Here is a 23,596-nt window from a genome sequence, read left to right as displayed (position 1 = left end):
CAAACCACACCACATGTGCGGTTTGAGATTTTCAGAAATGACAAACCGCACCACAAATGTTATAAACCGTGTTATACGGTGCCGCTTAATACTATAAAAAGTGAACCGATAAAATGTTAGTTTTATGCAGAATCGTGGGATATAAAATTTTGAGGGTAAATTACACGAATGGTCCATATGGTTTGGGGTAATCAACATGGTTGGTCCCTAGAAAGAATTTTTAAGTCGGATTACCCCTATCATATGTTTTTATCATGCATTTGGTCCCTATTAAACATAAAAAACAATCTTACCCTTTCAATTTAATATTCAAAATTTTTATTTAAAAAATATATTTATTAAAACAATTCATATGGGTAATCTGCACCTTGCATTCAATATCTTCACCTCCTCACTATCGAGTTTGCCTCACTAGTCCTCCTCATTGGCGACTTGAACTCCTCCCTCCCATATCTTCAGTGGCGAGCTGCATTTGACTCCTCTCCCTTTCTACCTCTCACTCCATCAGTGATGGAACCCCAAAATAACCCATTTGTGACCTAAATACCACTGCAAGACTGCGATTTACCAAGACGTTGCTGTCGTGTACCCCGTCGTCAATGTCAAACCGACCATTATCGTCTAACAATCGTCCTCCGACCTCTCTCTACTCCGTCAATGTACTCTACCCCTCTTTATTTCACCACTGGGTAAACATCGATGGTTAATTTGCAATAATCGAGTAATGATTACTAGTTGTTCGGTGATTTTTCTATTTTGTAACACCGTAAAAATTAAAGCAATTTTTCACATTTTCAAAACACATTGTTCATTCACAATTATTAATAAAATCTCATTGTATCATATCTCTGTTCCACAAAACATTTCCCAAGATCGAAATACATAAAACTCCATGTGTGTGTGTACGAATAATGTCGGCGCCTTCCCGCGCTCCTCAATAATACCTGAAACACATAACACAAAATACTGTAAGCATGAAGCTTAGTGAGTTCCCCAAAATACCACTCTAACATATATTAGCCACTCAAGGCTATAACTTCGTTGACCCTCTGGTCAGTGTGTCTCAATGGGACCCTCTAGTCCCAACTCTCTCTATGGGCCCTCTAGCCCTAGCTCTATGGACTCACTAGTCCTAACTCTACAAACTTTGAATCATGCATATCACATATCACAATAACACATAAATAGCATACAATACACTAGCACATAACTCTGTTACCACTCTAGGTAATGTATAGTGAGAAGACTCACCTCAGATGTCTCGGTAAATCTCTGACTCGGTAGAAATATGGTCTAGCCTCCGCCTAATCACATAAAGTAAATACTCTCATAAATATAACTCTCGAGACTAGACTCAACCTTCTCTTGGTATCCTCAGAAGGGTAAAAGACCATTTTACCTCTCTCTTGACACAAAGACCCCATTGTTGACCAAACCCTCAAAGTCAATGGTCAAACTTTGACCCGACTCGTCGAGTGCACTTGGATGACTCGGCGAGTCTACACATGTCCACTATCCCTCTAGTCTCGCATGACACGTCGAGTCTTTCCCCTGCTCGACAGGTTACACCTGGCATGAGTCGCAGGGCCACCCCGACTCAACTCGCCGAGTCTAAAATGCAAAAACTTATATTAAAAATACGTACTGGGAACCGAGCATTACAATGATGAAGTACAAGATTGGATGTGAACTAACCGAGCAGAAAGTCACGTTCATGAATGGACTATAATCTGAATGGAAGGTTGTTCTCTTACCGTAAAAGGGCATGAGAAATTCAAGAACTACACGTTGGGGAAGCTAGTTGGGATACTGAGTTCACATGAAGAAGAAGTGAAGAAAGAAGGGAAGATAGTTTCTGGGATGGGATCATTGGCCCTTGTTGTGAAGGGTAAAAAGGCATTAGATGATGATGGTTCGAAGTCTGATCTCTCTGATTGCGAACTTTCTAAGGAGGAATTGCTATGATGATTTCTAATCCAAATAGATTTGCAAAGAAGAACTTCGGTCATATCAAGAACCAAAACTGGTAGGGCAGATATAGCTTTGAAAAGGGAAATGAAGAGAGTGCGAATAACTCTCAGAAAGAAGAAGCGAAGAAGGATATAAGGCTGATGGGAGACTCCGGCTATGATTGTAATTACTATCATGGTAAAACCATATATCCAAGGAATGCATGTTGAGAAGGTTAAACAAGAAGAAGGAGGGAGAGGATGACGAGGCATACTATTTATGAAAGTTGGAGGAGATCAACAAGAAGAAGAACGTTGATAACACCATGCCTTCTTTATTTGTCCAGGAAAACAAAGTTGGAGATGAATTTGGCAGAGTCGAGGTCTATTCGACTGACTCCAAAGATGAAGAGGTTCGCAGACCTACTCATGGAAGAAGCTTCGAGCTTCATGGAGAAGGAGAAAGCTTCGCAGTTTGATGGAAGGTGTTTGATGGTTACTATTAAAGTGTTATATATGAGGGGCTATGCAACAAATGGTGGATGTAGCATTGATAGTTGTTTCGCTGAGAAACCAGTTCTTGAGCAGATAAGCGAGTGCGAGCAGGTGATCAAAAAGGTAAACTATATCCTTGAATCTGTTAATATACCTATGTCTAGATATGAAACTGAATTGAACGGCTTAAAATACACCTTTTCAAGTTTCGATGATAGTCCAAAAAAAACTTGTTTAACAAACTCTAACTTAATCGATCAACTCGGCAGGGTTTCATCAAAAAGTGAAGAGAGACGCATGTGGATTGAAAAGTCGGAGTTGATTTGTCTAAGTCTAGGGGTCAGTCAATTTATTTGCAGAGAGATAATTTGTTCTTTTAAAACAATATAACAGCTTTTTTTATTGCTAAAAGACTTTATTTTAAAATTACTCAGTTGCATCTTAATTGTGAGACTCGAAAGAAAATTCACAAGATGGTTATGCCCTTTCTTGAAATGAAAGAGGACGAAATCGACGTAGAATGTTACAGGTGAGAATCCATCGTCTCATTAGATGTCACACCCCAAAACCGGAACGTCGGAAACGTTCTGGGGTGGATGACGTCATGTCAAGTATCACAACACATGCATTATAGTAATCAAGGTACAACAAAACATTGCATTAATAGTAATAGTTTTACACGGTTTACATTACAACAATTCAAAGTATACAAACAAATATAATAAGTACAGCAAGGTACTAAGCCGTCTTCATAATCAGCTCCGGAGGTGTACCTGTCTAATGTTAACCTGAGTATACAAGTTATTTGAAAAGCGAGTATCAGCATTTTTACAAATGCTGGTGAGTTCATAAGCATTTAGTGACGTTTTCATTCAAACAACTTTAATAAAAGTAGTAGTTTAAGAGATTTCAGTGTATTAGAGTCCTTTCCAGAAAATCCTATATTTTCTTTAATAAAAGCAGCCTTCTACCAAGACTGGTCAGTGTTATGTGGTAAAAAGTTATTTTCCCTAAATTGCTATCATTATCAAAATACTGAATTTGATTATTGAGGAAAGCAAATGACATCAGGGAATAACATATGCCTCAGCAGTGAGGACTGCTGACTAAGGCAAGGAATCATAGACTCCAGGAGATGTATCGAACGAACGACACGCCTGGTTCAGTCTAACAAATAGAGACACAGACCCCAGAAGGTACCAAATGAAAGGTACAGCTGGTAAGGTCCAAAACAGTGAATACAGACCGCAGACAATATCAAATGAAAGATACGTCTAGCAAGGTCTAAAACAGTGAATACAGTGGATACAGACCCCTGACAACATCAAATGAGAGATACGTCTTGTAAGGTCAAAACAGAGGAGACAGACCCCATACAGTATCAAATGAAAGATACGTCTTGTAAGGTCAAAACAGTGTGACTCTGAAAATGAATTACCAGCATACAGTGCAAATTGCTGGCAAAACACTGTTACCTTAAGGCCATGAATTATAAGGTAACCCGGGATACTCGTAACCATACTGACTAGAGTACCAGACTCCATACAAGCGTCTAAAATGTGACATTTGTCACCCGTTGGCTTGGTAGGTCGGGACTGTAGTTAGTAGTCTGGGTGCGGGGTTGTCAATCCCGTATAGATGTATACACACAATGTCCGCTCTCCGTACAGGAGATTCTGGTCACCAACTAGATGACAGAGAAGGCCGTGTCTTGAAGATGCATCCCAAATAGTGGGTAGAGACTTCCAAATAGTGGGTTTCTAATGTAAGTGTAGACTAGAGGTAGAGACTCTTAACTGAACTGATTGAAGTGAACCCATATGTCTATGCTTGTGTACATAATATATAACTAATGAATCAAACGACCTTTGGATGGACATCTGATCCCACCAGACCACATCTCAACGAAGAAAAGCAAATAGGGCGGACAAGCCTTCCTAAGTCCTTCAATCATTATTTATATGCATCTATACAAGCACAGACATACATCTAACTACGCTTGAGTGTGTATTAAGTGAAAATCATATCGTGAAGTATAAGTGTACAGTGAAATATCCGAGTCGTGAAGTATAAGCGTAAAGTAGAATATCCGAGTCGTGAAGTATAAGCGTACAGTAGAATATCCAAGTCGTGAAGTATAAGCGTACAGTGAAATATCCGAGTCGTGAAGTATAAGCGTGCAGTAGAATATCCGAGTTGTGAAGTATAAGCGTACAGTGAAATATCCGAGTCGTGAAGTATAAGCGTATAGAGTGAGATAATCGAATCGTGAAGTATAAGTGTACCAAGTATAAGTGTATCACGAAGTCGAAACGACAACTGGTGAAGTAAAAGTGTCTATCAAGTATAAGATGCTATAAGTATAAGCGATATAGAGACAAAAACCAGTATAAGCGTATCACGAAGGGAATGCGTTATCAAGTAGGAGTTTTAAATAAGTAAAAGCGAAGCAGTGGTAACAAACAAGTAAAAGTGTACGTCGAAAAGGGAACTTCGATGAAAACCTTGGAAAAACCCTTATATTCAGGGAAAATCACATTTGATATTCTTTAGTAAAATAAGTTTGAAAACTTTGTAAATCCTTGGAACCTTTATAAACCAATTTAAAATGAATTTAGATATGACAGTATAAGTAAGAGTTTTCAAACAATTGAAAACCTCTTTGAAAACCATTATAGTGTCCTACTCGGTAAAACAGTGTAAGGTGTGGTAAAATCTTGTGCATGCGGGTTATCAATCACATGTGATTGATATGATAACTGGCATGTTTAACTTATATTCCCCCCTATAAAACATGTAAAAACATTAAAAGGTTCATTCAGGGGTATGAACTCACCTGGTGTAAGTAGGTCCGACGAAGGCGCCGGTTGGGTGCTCGGTGTCACGCAAGGACTCGAACACACTCAATGACCTATTTAACATATGATAACATATGTTCACATACAATTAGTATATTAATACTAATTAAACAAATATACGCGCTCACAGGAGCGGAAAACACTTTGGTTAAGTGTTTGGGTGTCCTGGGTAGGGTTTAAGGGTGTCAATGGCTAAGGAATGGAGCTTACTATCCAAGAGTACACTCCCAATGTTGTGTTTACGGCCCAGGGACATCTCACCATGAGTTTACGGCCGTAAACTCATGGTGATGGGTTCTAGGGTGTTTAAGGCTTCTACTTGCATCATGGAATTATTCTAAGCACTTTTCCTAAAAGGCATGAGTGGTTTCAAGGCTCCTAAGGGCTTTATATTGGAGTTTACGGCCTAGGGACACTCCTAAGGGAGTTTACGGCCGTAAACTCTCACCCTTAGAGTTTTGTGAAGTTTCAAGCCCCTATTACCTTTCTAGCAATTTCTAATGGAGTGTGATGTTTTTTTGGGGGATTAAAACTATCATTTGGATGTGTTTTGGGGAGTTTACGGCCTAGACACTAGCTTGGGCCGTAAACTCCTTTTAGTCCCTCCATTTCTTGTGTTTTAGCCCTTAAACCCTTCCTAATATTTTATGGTAAATGTCTAAGGCCATTTGGGGAAGCAAAACCACACTTTGATCATGATTTGGGGTGTTTACGGCCTTGGTATAGACCTGGGCCGTAAACTCCTTTTTATCCTTCATTTTGATGTGTTTAATTGATCCAAACCCCAAATACTAAGTCCCTAAATTATGTATGAAGCCTAAGGGTGGTTTGGGACTGTTTTTGGGGCATTTTTACATGGTTTAGAGGGGTTTACGTCCTAAGCTTGTGTTTGGGCCATAAACTCTCTTTTAGGCCTCAAATCATTGTGTTTTTATGGTTAAACACTCCTAGGCAAGTTCCTTAATTGGTTCCTAGGCTTAAAGGTGAGTTTAGAGGCAACTTTGGCATCATTTTAGGGGTTTACGGCCCTAGAGTGTTCTTGGGCCGTAAACTCCTTACTCCTTGCTAGTAATATTTAGAACCAGCTAGGGCAAGTGGACTTACAATTTGGAAGCGTTTGGTTGCAGATTCAGGGTGAAAACGAGTCTAGAGAGAGAGTGTAGAGAGAGAGAGAGAGAGGGTAAAAAGCTCCAAATGGAGTTTACTCCCATTTATATATGGGTGGAAGTTGGAGCTCAGTGGAATTCTACCCGATACTGCCATTAAACGGGGCTTTTGGTCGTACCCGATTTAGTGGTCGTAATAATAAAACTTAACATTTTCCAACTAAATGGAAATGTGTGTTATGTATTTTTATTCCCATTTATCACGACTTAACGGCTTATCAAATATAAACAAATGGAATGTTTATTAAATTGACGACCTCTAATTAACGGAACTTTTATAAACTGGAATATTCCGTTAACGGTAACGGGGAAATGTAACGGAACAATTTGGGTTGTCACATCATCCCCCCGTTAGAGGGAATTTCGTCCCGAAATTCAGGTCTAGGAAAGGAAGTAGGTATGAATGGCTAAGTAGAGGTAAGAGAATACTTCCTATACGGATGTCCTCGCATTCCCAAGCGAACTCTAGTCTGTGTTTGTCATTCCCACAGACCTTCACATACGGGATGCGGATTCCGTCTAGTGTAGCTAGTGGGTTCCGACTGGTGTATCTACGAGGTTAGGGTTCTCAATAGATTCTATCAAGATGAGTGAGGCACGAAGAGTGTTGTCGGGAAATCACATATCAAGTCTAAGAAGTGGATCGACCGGGTGTGAATCTTGGGGTATATCCGAAGGTAGTAGCGGCCTGAATAGGGTTGGACCAAATCTCCATGGGGATTCTCATATGGTCCTACGCTCTCGGAATGGTAGAGCTTTCCAGTACTCAGAACATAATGTACTTCTATGGCAAGATCATCACTGGCGTGATCACCATTCCGAAGTTCCTAATGTTCTCACTCATACTGTGTGTGTAGTCCTTCAAGTTGGTTCTTAGAAAGCTCGGGTGGTCTTTGGTCTCGCGTTTCCTGTTAACTAGCTGATAGAGACTTTCTAGATCGTCGAGTGGGTTGCGTGACAATGGTTATTGGTTTTCTGAAGAGTGTCTATCTCAAGCTTGTGCAAAATGGACCTGCACTAACGAATCTTCAGATACGGAAACCTTGAGGGTCGGGGAGATAGGGTTTCACCAGACGAGTGTTGGACCATCTCAGGAGGTGGTTCTACTATTTCTGGGTGAGATAGTATTCGTGGAACACCTAATAGTCCAATGAATCTCTAAGACTTTGGTATATTCTAGCGTGGAAAGTGCATTCTCCTACATAACCCTTCGACTAACACCAAGGCTGGTGTCAAGCCTATGATCTCTTCGGGATCTGGGTCACGAGGCTTAACGCAACTACTTTCGCTCTTTGATCAAGTGTTCTTGGCTGCGAAGGTTATCCTGTGGTTCTCGATATTCTAGTGTTTACTTCGGAAAGTGAAGTCTATCGTCTACAGGGCGACGACGATTTCCTCCATACGAGAGGGTGGAGGATGATAGGCACTGCTCGTCTATAACTGGGCGGACGAAGTGCCTGAGTAGTGCGAGCACATTTTGCAACTACTCCTTCGAAGGTTCTGAGTTTCCTCAGTCTAGGTCAAATCTAGTGGGTATAGGGTCTCATCACTCGGAACTTTACTAGCTCAACCCGCAGTGATTCTCTTGATTCCGGCTTCTATGTTATGGAATAGGGTGAAGGGCTTTTCTAAGAGGTTCGTGGTAGAGCTCATGCTTGGCTTAACCACCAGTACTTGGTGTATGCAAGCAGTATACAATTGAGGTCGGCAGGATGTTCAGCTGTGCGTCTCCACCCCAAACCCACAACCCAACGAGGAACAGGGAACAGGGAGGAAACACACACCTTAAATCTTTTTGATCTCAATTATATGCCACCTTTATGCATATACCTGGTTATAGTGGTCAGTCTCATGAGTTCTAATCTCTATGCTTACGAACCTGACGTGCGAGGTGCGAAGGGTCTTTTTGGGGAAACTAAGAAGTACGCTTCGGATGGTTGTTGTCTTCTGGAGTATCTGCAATGTCGTTCACTTCGGTGTTCATCTGACTACGAGGGGTCGGTCAACGGCGCACGGTACCCTCTCTTGGGTACTTCGGAAGGTTTGAGATAAGAGGGACGATTGATGGGTTGCATTAGGTTAGCTTATTTGTGTTAGGTTTTAGGTTCGGGAGAACCTTTATTTGCCGACATGGCTATGGAGAAAGTTCTTTTTACACAGCACTAAGGATGAACACATGGTTGCACGAAGTCAAAACATGACCAATAGAGTCGTCGAAGTAGGCACACTTCGACATGATATATAATGAAGATCAATAGAGTCATGTGCCGAACAAGCACACAAGTTCTAGGCATATCGGGTTTCGTCCTATGTATCACTAACGCGGATACCTGGACCGATAGAGTCGACGCGGAACTATAGAGAGTTCTAAGCGTTTCCAAACAGAGTACCTTTTCATGAGTGGATTCTCACAAGGCATTTCTATAATCGCCTCACATATACTAGTCATGTATATTTAAGGTGGGGAGGACTGTTGACTGAGCGACCCCGCCCTAAATCCACAACCAAACGAGGAACAGGAAATGAAGCGGCATTCGCTCACTCTAGGTCTGTCCATCTTAAATATACATGGCCGTAACGTATATGTTCAGCCATTATAGTTTTACCTAATGAATTTTAAATTTTATAACAGTGCTGCGACTTTCGCCTTACTGGGAAGAATTTACATTTGAATTAGTCTTTTATTGTTCTTTTAGTTATCCGAGATCGAGAGACGTACCAAAAGCTAATGAGTGTCTTGATGCTTCTCCCTAAGCAGTAGAGTTAGGTTCCTCCTGTGTCTTTGTCTTTCCTTCGGTTGGGCAGTCCTTCTTGAAGTGTCCCATTTCACCACATATGTGGCAAACTGTGCGGGTCGCCACATTGGTAATTGATGCAATACGCTCCACCGGAGTTCTCCATACACGAGCCGTATGCCCCTTCATGTTGCACCTAGCACATAGGAGTTCCCGGCAGGCACCATGATGATGTTAGCTGCACTTGCTGCAGTGGGGAAGGTCTCCTAGGTACGGTCTTCTTGGAGTCGGGAGGGAAGGATTGACAGGGGTATAGACTGCCTCAGCTCGTTGCCCTTCGGAAGGTCCTTGAGCCGAGGTACTTCCCTCCTCAATCTTGAGTTTTCTCTTTAGTGGGTTCGGTGAAGGTTTTTGGGTGACTGGGTATGAAAGTGTTGGTTGCTGCTGTCCATCTCCAGGATTGGAAATCCCGACAGGGCCCTTGCTAACATTGGCGGTGTTAGCATTTAGGTGAGCCATGACAACTGCTACGGCTGCGGAGACTGCAACTTGGAACGTAGCTTCATCGAATAAGAGAGTAGGTTTCTTGCTTGTGGATTGGTTACGCTTCTTCGGTGGCATGGCTTTCCTACACGGAAAGGAATACAAGGTAATGAGAGACGATGATTAACCCTGGACATTTCTGTCCTGAACGTATTAGGCATAAATTTTTCCCGTGCCATGGGTACTTGTTGTCTGAGTGTTGACCTACATCCCTATGATGTAGTCCTGGTAATCAAGGTAGGAGTATGAGTATCGGAAAAGGCCATAAGATGCGAGTCGTTCCTACTAAGTTACCTTTTATACTGGGAAAGGTTTCACTCTCCGGCCTGGAGAGATTTGAGAATGGTTCGGAACGAAACTGCGGAAAGAGTGGCTCATGAAAGCTCATGGCTAAGCACTCTCAATAAAGGTGCGGAGATCCGCCCTAATCGTGTATCTGGCAACGGGAATCGACGATTTACCTAACACATAGCGTGAGTAGTGTAACCACTAACTCACTAAATTGTATTATTTTAAGGGTTTATTAGTGTGACGAACACGAGGAAAAGACAATTCCCGGGTTCCATGTACTGGCTCCCTCGGTCTGCCTCGTATCTTTAACTGGAATCGGCGTTGGTTTCCTTCGGGTAGTTACCTTGGGTTCTTTTCTGGTTAAGACATATTGAATTTCTACTCTGCCTTCCTTCTGATTCCAACTCTGGGTGTCACCACTTCATGATGGATGACTGGAATCTCGGAAGTTTAGGCGAATCTCTCACCACTGTCCCTAAAAGATATAGGCACTTGGTGAATTCAATAGTCTCAACCTAGTTCATTTATTTCCGAACAGGAAATCTTCTCAATGAACCTCTTCTGGGTCTGCATCAACTCTTCTGTCAAGCACTGAAGTGGATAGGGTTGTCTATAGGGTTTGCGCGAGAATGGAAATGTCTAAAGAATCCTAAGAGATTATTAACATTTCACTGGATGATCCATATCGAGTCCTGCTACGATTACACAGGGTATACAAATCATATATAGCTTAGATCCGATAGGCCTTCGAATATGTGATACTACTCTAGAACCACATCCCAACAAGGAAAAGGAAATAAAGGGAAACCACACATTCTTAGCCTATGGGATCCTTATTAAAGATAACCTTGGGAGTACACCCTTTGTAGTTGTAGGTATATCAATAAGGATCTTTTTAGTTCTTCACACAAGGTTAGTTATGGATTCTAAAATACCCCTATGGTATTTTAATTCGTGTTTGATTCTTATCTTCTGAGTTTCATTCTGGGATTAGTGTGGATCTTTTAGTGTTCTAAAATACCCCTATAGTATTTTAACTTTATGTTTGGCTCTAGCATTGCTAGTTGGTAAGTTTCAGACCTGCTGCACACCACTATCACTCCCGAGCACACGTTCATCGCATCTCGGATAAATGTAGTTGATCATGTTACATTTATCCCAGCTTACGATTACATAACTGCCCAGGTTTGACGGTAATGCTCAACATCCGAAGACTTTTATTCTTGTTCTTCTTGTGATACTTTTGTTCGAGTGTTTAGATTCTGGATGTTATTATACTTTGGTAAAATATGGTTATATTTTAAAGTATAATTCTTGTTCAGAGTGTTTCATCCCATTGTGTTTATAGGTTGTATATCTTTTATGAATTGATATACTTAGCTCACTATAAACAATGCTCTGATACCAATCTGTCACACCCCAAAACCGGAACGGCGGAAACGTTTTGGGGTGGATGACGTCATGTCAAGTATCACAACACATGCAAAATAGTAATCAAGGTACAACAAAACATTGCATTAATAGTAATAGTTTTACACGGTTTACATTACAACAATTCAAAGTATACAAACAAATATAATAAGTACAGCAAGGTACTAAGCCGTCTTCATAATCAGCTCCGGAGGTTTACCTGTCTAATGCTAACCTGAGTATACAAGTTATTCGAAAAGCGAGTATCAGCATTTTTACAAATGTTGGTGAGTTCATAAGCATTTAGTGACGTTTTCATTCAAACAACTTTAATAAAAGTAGTAGTTTAATAGATTTCAGTGTATTAGATTCCTTTCCAGAAAATCCTATATTTTCTTTAATAAAAGCAGCCTTCTACCAAGATTGGTCAGTGTTATGTGGTAAAAAGTTATTTTCCCTAAATTGCTATCATTATCAAAATACTGAATTTGATTATCGAGGAAAGCAAATGACATCAGGGAATAACATATGCCTCAGCAGTGAGGACTGCTGACTAAGGCAAGGAATCATAGACTCCAGGAGATGTATCGAATGAACGACACGCCTGGTTCAGTCTAACAAATAGAGACACAGACGCCAGAAGGTACCAAATGAAAGGTACAACTGGTAAGGTCCAAAATAGTGAATACAGACCACAGACAATATCAAATGAAAGATACGTCTAGCAAGGTCTAAAATAGTGAAAACAGTGAATACAGTGAATACAGACCCCAGACAACATCAAATGAGAGATACGTCTTGTAAGGTCAAAACAGAGGAGACAGACCCCAGACAGTATCAAATGAAAGATACGTCTTGTAAGGTCAAAACAGTGTGACTCTGAAAATGAATTACCAGCATACAGTGTAAATTGATGGCGAAATACCATTACCTTAAGGCCATGAATTATAAGGTAACCCGGGATACTCGTAACCATACTGACTAGAGTACCAGACTCCATACAAGCGTCTAAAATGTGACATTTGTCACCCGTTGGCTTGGTAGGTCGGGACTGTAGTTAGTAGTCTGGGTGCGGGGTTGTCAATCCCGTATAGATGTATACACACAATGTCCGCTCTCCGTACAGGAGATTCTGGTCACCAACTAGATGACAGAGAAGGCCGTGTCTTGAAGATGCATCCCAAATAGTGGGTAGAGACTTCCAAATAGTGGGTTTCTAATGTAAGTGTAGACTAGAGGTAGAGACTCTTAACTGAACTGATTGAAGTGAACCCATATGTCTATGCTTGTGTACATAATATATAACTAATGAATCAAACGACCTTCGGATGGACATCCGATCCCACCAGACCACATCTCAATGAAGAAAAGGAAATAGGGCGGACAAGCCTTCCTAAGTCCTTCAATCATTATTTATATGCATCTATACAAGCACAAACATACATCTAACTACACTTGAGTGTGTATTAAGTGAAAATCATATCGTGAAGTATAAGCGTACAGTGAAATATCCGAGTCGTGAAGTATAAGCGTACAGTGAAATATCCGAGTCGTGAAGTATAAGCGTATAGTAGAATATCCGAGTCGTGAAGTATAAGCGTACAATAGAATATCCGAGTCGTGAAGTATAAGCGTACAGTGAAATATCCGAGTCGTGAAGTATAAGCGTGCAGTAGAATATCCGAGTTGTGAAGTATAAGCGTACAGTGAAATATCCGAGTCGTGAATTATAAGCGTATAGAGTGAGATAATCGAATCGTGAAGTATAAGTGTACCAAGTATAAGTGTATCACGAAGTGGAAACGACAACTGGTGAAGTAAAAGTGTCTATCAAGTATAAGATGCTACAAGTATAAGCGATATAGAGACAAAAACCAGTATAAGCGTATCACAAAGGGAATGCGTTATCAAGTAGGAGTTTTAAATAAGTAAAAGCGAAGCAGCGGTAACAAACAAGTATAAGTGTACATCGAAAAGGGAACTTCGATGAAAACCTTGGAAAAACCCTTATATTCAGGGAAAATCACATTTGATATTCTTTGGTAAAATAAGTTTGAAAACTTTGTAAATCCTTGGAACCTTTATAAACCAGTTTAAAATGAATTTAGATATGACAGTATATGTAAGAGTTTTGAAACAACTGAAAACCTCTTTGAAAACCATTATAGTGTCCTACTCGGTAAAACAGTGTAAGGTGTGGTAAAATCTTGTGCATGCGGGTTATCAATCACATGTGATTGATATGATAACTGGCATGTTTAACTTGTATTCCCCCCTATAAAACATGTAAAAACATTAAAAGGTTCATTCAGGGGTATGAACTCACCTGGTGTAAGTAGGTCCGACGAAGGCGCCGATTGGGTGCTCGGTGTCACGCAAGGACTCGAACACACTCAATGACCTATTTAACATATGATAACATATGTTCACATAAAATTAGTATATTTAATACTAATTAAACAAATATACGCGCTCACAGGAGCGGAAAACACTTTGGTTAAGTGTTTGGGTGTCCTGGGTAGGGTTTAAGGGTGTCAATGGCTAAGGAATGGAGCTTACTATCCAAGAGTACACTCCCAATGTTGTGTTTACGGCCCAGGAACATCTCACCATGAGTTTACGGCCGTAAACTCATGGTGATGGGTTCTAGGGTGTTTAAGGCTTCTACTTGCATCATGGAATTATTCTAAGCACTTTTCCTAAAAGGCATGAGTGGTTTCAAGGCTCCTAAGGGCTTTATATTGGAGTTTACGGCCTAGGGACACTCCTAAGGGAGTTTACGGCCGTAAACTCTCACCCTTAGAGTTTTGTGAAGTTTCAAGCCCCTATTACCTTTCTAGCAATTTCTAATGGAGTGTGATGTTTTTTTGGGGGATTAAAACTATCATTTGGATGTGTTTTGGGGAGTTTACGGCCTAGACACTAGCTTGGGCCGTAAACTCCTTTTAGTCTCTCCATTTCTTGTGTTTTAGCCCTTAAACCCTTCCTAGTATTTTATGGTAAATGTCTAAGGCCATTTGGGGAAGCAAAACCACACTTTGGGCATGATTTGGGGTGTTTACAGCCTTGGTATAGACCTGGGCCATAAAATCCTTTTTATCCTTCATTTTGATGTGTTTAATTGATCCAAACACCAAATACTAAGTCCCTAAATTATGTATGAAGCCTAAGGGTGTTTTGGGAGTGTTTTTGGGGCATTTTGACATGGTTTAGAGGGGTTTACGGCCTAAGCTTGTGCTTGGGCCGTAAACTCTCTTTTAGGCCTCAAATCATTGTGTTTTTATGGTTAAACACTCCTAGGCAAGTTCCTTAATTGGTTCCTAGGCTTAAAGGTGAGTTTAAAGGCAAGTTTGGCATCATTTTAGGTGTTTATGGCCCTAGAGTGTTCTTGGGCCGTAAACTCCTTACTCCTTGCCTTCTTGGACGATTTTTGAGGTATAACTACAGCTAGTAATGTTTAGAACCAGCTAGGGCAAGTGGACTTACAATTTGGAAGCGTTTGGTTGCGGATTCGGGGCGAAAACGAGTCTAGAGAGAGAGTATAGAGAGAGAGAGGGTAAAAAGCACCAATGAAGTTTACTCCCCTTTATATATGGGTGGGAGTTCGAGCTCAGTGTAATTCTACCCGATACTGCCATTAAACGGGGCTTTTGGTCGCACCCGATTTAGTGGTCGTAATAATAAAACTTAACATTTTCCAACTAAATGGAAATGTGTGTTATGTGTTTTTATTCCCATTTATCACGACTTAACGGCATATCAAATATAAACAAATGGAATTTTTATTAAATTGACGACCTCTAATTAACGGAACTTTTATAAACTGGAATATTCCGTTAACGGTAACGGGGAAATGTAACGGAACAATTTGGGTTGTCACATTAGACGAAACCTCAGATGCATCCAGAGTTAGACTAGACAAAATCGAATCTTTCATAAAGTCCAAAGATCACAAAAACATGCTTAAACAACTTTTGGAAGAAAAAGACAAAGAGCAAATTAAATTTGAAATTGGACGATGAGGTACACTACTCTGAGTTTGTTAAAAATGAACCTACACCTACGAAAGTGCTAATTTTTGAGAATTCATTTGAATTTGCACGTATTTCTAAAAGTAAATCTAAAGTTTCGAAAGCTAAGGCAATTGTTTTCCCAAAATTTCAGACTGTCCTTAACTAAGTTTTTACAACTAAAGGACTGAACAAAAATCAAACGGTTAAATTAATGTCCATGGTTGAAGATGATAAAAAAGATGGTTTTGACGAATTCTTCTGGTCAACTCCAATAAACAATGTAGATGAAACTAAGGGTCTATCTGAAATGAACTCTTGGAAAACAAAGAGCAGGTATGTAGTAGAACCGCTAAACAAAGTCAATTCAAGCTACGAGAAGGGAAGTCCCAGTGGAATAAAGGACGTTCCAAGTGACACATTGTCTGTTTAGACCGAAATCCCTACCAGAAAGCCAAAACCTAGGGCTAGTATTCACAAATCACTTGAGCAGTTCGTAGCTCAAAAATGTCAAAGAAATGCTAGATATAACAATAATCTTAAGGAAAGAAAGCAGTTCTGGTAGTCAAAGAAACCCAACTTTGTTCATAAAGAAAAATCCAAATCCAATGCGAAAGTCTCTTCACTTACGAACCCTAAGAGTTTTCCACGAAATTAGTCTCCACTGGTTTCAAATCAAAAAGTTTTTCAAAAACCATCCTTTCAGAATTATGTGAAACCTATACAGAAAACCAAGTCTCATTAGTGTCTTGAAAGGAATTTTTCACATTCGGCCGAGACTTCGCAAAATGTCAAAGGCAAAGGAAAAATAACTTCTGAGTCTAACGTTCCTCTTAAAAGATCTGAATCTAATAAAAAGAGAGAAGAGAATATATTTTTCAAACAACAAGTCCAAAACAAACAAAGGAAACTATCCACCAAAGATACGAACTAAAAAGACAATAGGATTACTGTTTTTCAAATTACAAAGAAAGATAAAACAACCTTAATAAAACGAACTTATCTTGTTGATCCTGTTATTTCTTTTCCTATGAAAACCTCACGAGGGCCCAATCAACTTTGGGTTCCTAAATCTACTTAATTTTCGCAGGTAATGTGTGACGAGCAGTTTGACTCTGAATGGTATATCAATAGTGGTTGCTCGCGTCACATGACAGGCATGAAGGAGGAACTGCGAGAGTTTAGAGCACGGAAGGATGGAGGAAGAGTGAAATACGACAATAATTCACTCAGTGTAATTAAAGGTTATGGGATGATAACCATTGTCGAGTTTTCAATTCGCAAGGTCGCATATGTGGAAGGACTGCAACACAACCTCATTAGTTTTCGCAGTTAGTGGTTGGCACAGGATTAAAGGTGTCATTTGATGAGAAGGGTTTGAAATCATTGAAAAGGAAAATGTCCTACTAAAGTCAAAGAGAAAAGGGTAAGTGTATCCCCTCAATCTAGAACCCATCAAAGGGAAGTCTGCAATTTGCTTACATATGAAAGCTTCCGTTGATGATAGTTGGTTGTGGCACAGAAGACTTTCGTATCTCAATTTCAAAGACATCAACAAGCTAGTTCTTGGTGATCATGTGCGAGGGCTTCCACTCTTGAAGTATGATAAAGAACATCTTGTGCAGCCTACAAAATGGGGAAACAGATCATGAAGAGTCATCCAACGATCGGGAATACAAAAGTTATAGAGCCACTTGAACTTTTGCATATTGATCTTTGTGGTCCTTCTGCAATTGAAAGCATTGGTGGTAACATATATATTCTCATAATTGTAGATGATTTCTCTAGATTCACATGGATACATTTTCTTAACCAGAAATCAGAAGCCACTCCAAGGCTCAAGGATTTTATAAAGCAGATAGAGTTACAACTGTGAATGCTGGTTTGAAACGTTCGTAGTGACGATGGTTTGGAATTCAAAAACCAAGCGTTTGAAGAATTTCTTACTGCGAAAGGAGTCTCTCACAAATTTTTGGCTCTTTATACTCCTCAACAAAACGGAGTCGTTAAAAGATGAAATTGATGTTTATGCGAAGCTGCGAGGACTATGTATCGCAAATCTGCCGCTTTACTTCTAGGCGAATGCGATAGGATTTGCATGCTTGACCCAAAATCGTTCCTCTCTAAACAAGCAGTTCTCTGTCACCCCATATGAAATCATAAATAATCGCAAACATAATGTCAAGTTTTTCCATGTTTTTGGTTCTAGGTGCTTTATCTTCAACTCAAAGGAGCAAAGGAACAAATTCGACGTGAAGGCTAACGAAGGTATCTTCCTGGGGTATTATTTAACATCTAAAGCATATAGGGTTCTCACTAAAAGGTCCAAATGGATAGAAGAAACCTACTATGTTACTTTCAATGACAATTACTTAAACAAATTCCAAAAGAATGACAGTCCAACACAAGAGATATTTTCCAAACCAAATCCTGCTACCATTCCACTCTCTAATCTTTACGAGGACCTCTTGAAGCTATTCGAAAAACCTGAAAAGGAAATATCATCATAGTCCAAAGAAACAAACAATAAGGAAGATGGACTAAAGAAAATCATTGACGATGATGCGAAAGAAATGGAACATAAGCACCAGATTCCAAATGATCGTGAAGTTCCATCAATAGGTGCGAATGCTACACCATAAGGGGAGAATTCCACTTCAACCTCCTCACCTGATACACCTATTCAGGCAGAGACCGAAACTCCAATTTTCAGCTGAGAACCACCTTTCCAAGGGGAGAATCCGAATCCAGAAGACGATATTCATACATCATTCAAGGGGGAGAATGAAAATACGAATGATGATTTAGATGTATAGTCTGATTTTGAAGAAGTGAATGCTAAATTGGATCTAACATATGATCCTAATTACCCTCCATTGGCAAAATGGACTAAAGATCATCCAAAAACCCAAGTCATATAATATTTTTCTTCAGGAGTTCTTATAAGAGGTCAACAAAAATCGAAGTGAACTGCTTTATTTTTTAAAGTGGAATATTGCATGTTCAATTCGTTTATCTCCAAGATTGAACCTAAAAATGTCCAAATTTCTCTTGACCATTCTGATTGGCTGTAAGCAATGCAAGAGGTGCTCAACAAATTCGAACGAAACAAGTTCTGGAGACTTATTTCGACTCCAAAGGATGCATGCATTGCTGGTCTTAAATGCGTATTTCGCAACAAGTTGGATAAGGAAGGTAATGTGATCAAAAAAACAAGGCGCGACTCGTAGTAAATGGATACTATTAGGAAGAAGGCATCGACTACGAAGGAACCTTCACACCCGTTGTAAGGTTGGAATATGTTTGCATCTTTCTGGCATACGCATCACATAAGAACTTTGAAGTCTATCAGATGGATGTCAAGTGTGCATTCTTAAATGGGTAGCTTGAAGAAACAATGTATATGGAACAACTACTAGGGTTCATAAATGAAAAATACCCGGACAACTATTACATTATGGACAAGGCAGTTTATGGTCTAAAGCATGCCCCAAGAGCCTGGTATGAAACTTTAACTCGTTTTTTAAAACAGGCTAAATTTAAACAGGAATTGGTCGACCCCAACTTCTTTCGCAAGAAAGCCGGTGACCACTTGATGGTTGTCCAAATTTATGTTGATGACATCATCTTCGGATCAACTAAACCCAGCTTAACAGCTGAGTTCCGAAAGTTGATGGAAACTAAATTTGAGATGAGCTCCATGGGTCCGATTAACTTTTTCCTTAGCTTGACTATAAGATAGAATCAAGAAGGTATCTTTATCAATCAAGAGGCTTACATAAAGACTTTACTCTCTAAGTTTGGAATGGCGGGAGATTCAAAGGTGATGATATAACTCTCTATTGTTAAATGATAGGTTCATTGATGTATTTGACTGCTAGTCGTCCAAATATCATGTTTTCCGTCTACTACTGTACTAGGTTTCAAGCAAATCCTCGTGAACCTCACATGACCGCTGTTAAGAATATCTTCAGGTATCTCAAGCGAACATTCTCACTAGGAATTTGGTACCCTTCAATTTCGGGTTTCTTCATGTAAGCATTTTCAGATGCTGATTTTGGGGGATGCGGCCTGGATCGAAAGATTACGACGGGAGGATGTCAATTTCTTGATGGTAAATTCGTAAGTTGGCAATCCAAAAAGCAAACTTGCATCTCCCTTTCAACTGCTGAAGCAGAGTACATAGTCACTGCCTCTTGCAGTTCACAAGTAATCTGGATGCGAAGTCAGCTTCGCGACTATGGTATTAACATGAAGCGAATCCCCTATATATCGATTCTGAGAGCACCATTCATATTTGTCACAACCCAGTGCAACATTGAAAGATGAAACTTATAGCACTGATGTATCGCTTCACCAAAGATCATGTGGAAGATGGTAATGTTGAGATACAATTCGTTAGACCCCTGATCAATTGACTGACATCTTCATAAAAGCCTTGCTTGAGCAAACCTTCAATCGCATTCTTCAAGGCCTAGGAATGATAGAAGCTGAATGAGTTACGAAACAACCTTCACATTGGAATGTTTTAATTGTGAATTGGTGCGAACGCTCGTAGTGACTCACGGTCTACTTTTCATACTGCGAATTGGAGTGAAATGCTCGCAGTGACTCGCAGTCCACTATTCATTTGAAGGTTCGGAATTTCATGTATCCTTTTTATACTTCGTTTGTTACTTCTTATTTTTTTTTTCTTTTTTAGGAAAACAAAATCCAAAAAAATATTTTATTTGTTTTTGTTTTTTATTTTCAGAATATCAAAAATACATAAATATTTTCTCTTTTATTTCTTTTAGTGAAATAACAAAAAATAACAAAAATATTAGATAATTGAGCAGGATTGAAGATTCATATCTTGGTGATCTCAATTACAAATGATGGGGCAAGTAGAAACTTGTTAATCTATGCACTAGTTAAAAGTACCTAGAAGCATGTTGTTGCATGTAGTTTGAAGCCTCAAAGACTTTATGTTGATGTAACACTATAAATTTCAGCTAAAATTTTCAATTCCAAAATCACATAATTTCAAATTATCACTTTTCAAAAACCACAATTGTTTAAATTATCACAAAACACAAATCAATAATTTTTTGAAAATAATCCAGGATCCTCTAAAACATAAACTCCATCTCGTGTGTACAATCAAGCCGGCGCCTTATCGTGATCCTGAGAAGTACCTCTAACACATATCACATAACACGGTAAGCACAAAGCTTAGTGAGTTCCCCAAAATACCAAACACGTCACATTAGTCTCTCATGGTTGTATCTTGATAAAGACCCTCCGGTCAATGTGCCTCCATAGGAACCCTCCGCTCCCGCAACTCGGGTTGGACCCTTCGGTCCTAACTCAATAAAGCTCGAGATAATGCACATCATAAATCACAAAGACATAATGCAGGATATTACAATTCACAACATAAGCATACAAAGACCCTTCGATCACACAATGATACCAATCATAGTAAGTATAGTGAGAAGACTCACCTCGGAAAGTAAACATGTAGATCTATCACCCCACGAACAATCTAGACTCTGCCTACATAATATAATTATCTCATAAGAAATTGTAATAACCACTGTGCGATGCTAAACTAGCCCCTCTACTAAATCTGAAAAAGGGTGAAAAGACCATTTTACCCCTCCATGGCCTCTAGAGTCCACAGTTGACCAAACACTAAAAGTCAACGAAAGTCAATGCTCAAGTTAATAGTCCATGTTGACTCAACTCGTTGAGTGAATATATGCCACTCATCGAGTTCCTTAGTTTTCTCATAAATATCGTGAAAGTCCAACTCAACTCGTCAAGTTGTGTCATCAACTCGCCGAGTTACACCGTGTCAAGACTCGTCGGGGAAAACCCTGACCGACTCGTCGAGTCAGCTCACCGACTCGTCGAGTCCCTTCAGACCTTTTCCTCATTCAGACATTTTTAGGCAGAAATGACGTCTCATACTCTGGATCTAACCTTCTAAGGCTCACTTATCATGTAAAGTTGCAAGCTTTATTTTCATGCATGGCATCTAGGGCTCAAAATGCCATAACAAACTCCATAAGGGGTTTCATGTATAGAGACTTGTCCAAAGCTTAATAAAGCTTGGATCTTTGGGCTCATGGGACCTTCTTTGGTCCAGATCTGGGATCTCAACTCCATGAAAAGCTCCAACAACTCAAAACTACAAGCTAAGGGGGAAAAACCCAAAAACTCCCTAGAAGGAGATCTATAAAAAGGATTGCTCAAGGTGGTAGCTTTTTATCTCCAAACTAAAGCTAGCATAGAAAAAATCTTGACCCAAAAGCCTCTTCTCGTTCCAAGGCTTGATGCTCTTCAATCCACTTCCAAATATGCACAAGAACACCCAAAGTTAGCTCCTCTCTCTCTCTCTCTCTCTCTCTCTCTGAAGCAAATACTCACGATTAGGGTTTCTCACAAGGTATTAGGGTGAAAAGGGTGGTAGAAATGAGGGCTTAAGGTCCTTTAAATAGGACACAAACCCTGAAAATTAGGGTTTTCTGACTCAACACCTACTCGTCGAGTTGGGGTCTTCCAATTCGTCGAGTAGACTCTAGAATCATGCGGCCAATTAACTCCTCTACTCGGCGAGTTGGGGGATCCAACTCATCAAGTTGCTCTGAAAATATGAAAATAAAATAATTAGATATTATACCTGGGAGTCGGGATGTTCCAATTCTCCCCCACTAGAATCAGACTTCGCCCTCAAAGTCATCCTCTGGGTAGTGCTCCCGCATCTCGGACTTCGGCTCCTAAGTCCTCTCGATCCCTTCCGATGTTGCCACTAAACCGGAACCAGTGGCACCTCTTTGTTCCTTAAGACCTTCACCTTCCTATCCAAAATCAATATTGGCCTCTTAATGTAGTTCTTGCTTTCGTCAACCTGAATGTCCTCTAAAGGAACCACTGCCGTCTCATCAGTTACACACTTCCTCAGCTGGGATATATGGAAGGTGGTATGAATCTGGCTCTACTCTACAGGCAGCTTCAACTAGTAAGCTACCTTACTCACTCGGGCAATCACCTTGAAGGGACTAATGTATCTAGGGCCCAACTTGCCCTATTTCCTGAATCGGCTCACCCCCTTCCATGGGGATACCTTCAGGAGGACAAAATCTCTTGTGACAACCCGAAATTTTCATTCGGTCAAACCCTAGAAGTCAATCACTTCTTATTATAAGTTAATGTCATCATTTCTTATTTTAACAAATTTAGAGTTCGTTTGATTAGTTTAATATTATTCTTTAAACGAACGGGTGTAACAAAGTGTCGTCTCGGGTTTTGAAATTTAAAAACCGCAAACACCTCGCGTCTTAGAAGTTCCCGGCCAAATTGTTTTGTTTGGGTCGAAAAATCATCCCAAAAATCCGTAAACTCATGCTTATCCATGAGTTTACTCCCCAAGTCTAGTTATTATGTGTTTACTCCCCAAATACCCAAAAGATTAAACTCCAAAAGAGTAAACTAAAGAAAACCTCTCAAGTAACAAACTAGAAACAATTCAAGATCTTCAAAGTTGTAAGTGTTCTATCCATTCCAAGTTGATTAAACACTTAATATAGTGTTTGTGCATCTATTCATCCATTCATTTCTTGTGTCTTGATTAGATTTCCAAAAACACCAAGAACACACACTAAGTGTTCTTGGACTTTTTAGCATATTTCAAGCTCCCTTATAGTAAGTACTTCAATCCTTGAGTCTTATTGAGTTAGTATAACAAGTTTGCATTAAGAAAATATGCCAAGAACACATGGAACAAGGTGTTCACGGTCAAAGAATGTTCTTGGACCGTAAACACCAATTAAGGCACAAAAGTGTGCTACATTTTCCTAATACAAAAGGAAAATGTTAGTATTAGTCAAAAGAAAGAAAAAACTATCATTTTTACTATTACTTTATTTTGTTATCCTAATACAAAAGGATAACAATTACATTAGTACATTTTCCTATTACTTTATTTTTTGATACATTCACATAAACGATGAGTTAGACTAAGTACTGTTAGTATTAGTCAAAAGAAAGGAAAAACTATCAGTTTTACTTACAAAACATTTGGGTCTTGGTAGAAGACTACATTTCATAGTAGTAGGAAATAAGGGATTTTCTAGGGTTTTCATACTTATATCA

The sequence above is a fragment of the Lactuca sativa genome, chromosome 3 (assembly GCF_002870075.4).
Source record: "Lactuca sativa cultivar Salinas chromosome 3, Lsat_Salinas_v11, whole genome shotgun sequence".
Lineage (NCBI taxonomy): Eukaryota > Viridiplantae > Streptophyta > Magnoliopsida > Asterales > Asteraceae > Lactuca > Lactuca sativa.
Note: the sequence above shows the minus strand (reverse complement) of the source record.